This window comes from Periophthalmus magnuspinnatus, chromosome 21, assembly GCF_009829125.3.
Source record: "Periophthalmus magnuspinnatus isolate fPerMag1 chromosome 21, fPerMag1.2.pri, whole genome shotgun sequence".
NCBI lineage: Eukaryota > Metazoa > Chordata > Actinopteri > Gobiiformes > Gobiidae > Periophthalmus > Periophthalmus magnuspinnatus.
Window position 1 is genome coordinate 11450419 of NC_047146.1, and position 718 is coordinate 11451136.

The window sequence follows — 718 nt, forward strand, 5'->3', positions numbered from 1 at the left end:
TTTTAAGATTGTTGCATATACTTTGCGTTTCATATAAACAGGTCTTAGCAATAAAATGGAGACTAAAGGGATAAAATCCATAGTAAGTGCTTACAAATTTAGCTTGGCACTTAAAACAAATACAAGATAGTACATTTTGGGGGTAGTCCTCTGATTGCCTCCCCCAGGCTGGTTTTCACCATGCAGCACATTTACTACAGTCTATTTTCATTAGCAGGCCAATTTTACCTTGTGATCATTTTATTTTAGCTCATTGATCATTTTAGACAGCGTAAGATAATGGTGCTGACACGGAGCCCGGCCAGTCTTGATTGCTTGACCCTCTTCATTTGCAACAAGAAAGTCATTGCAGCTACAAAGTTGCTCTCTGGCATCACATGACCCTTTCCCCCAGTAGATACGGCCTAAACTATTGGGGGTCAAAAACCCACATCTTCTATGGGTTTTGATAATGTATGTTTACAGAGATGTGACCTCCCGGGCCTTGTAATGCATCAATGTGACATCGTCAGTAACGCCTGATTCCACCGCATGCTGTTTGAGGTTGACCTCTGACAAGAGCCAAACAGGGAAAAAAATGGGACATCAATAGGACAATGTTGGGATGCCTTCATACCTTTGGGAGTTTGTTCGGGATTCATAGGCTGCATCATGATAAGATTTATCACACAAGATCCCAGGGCTATCTGAGTAATCTTGTATTACTATTGTTATAATG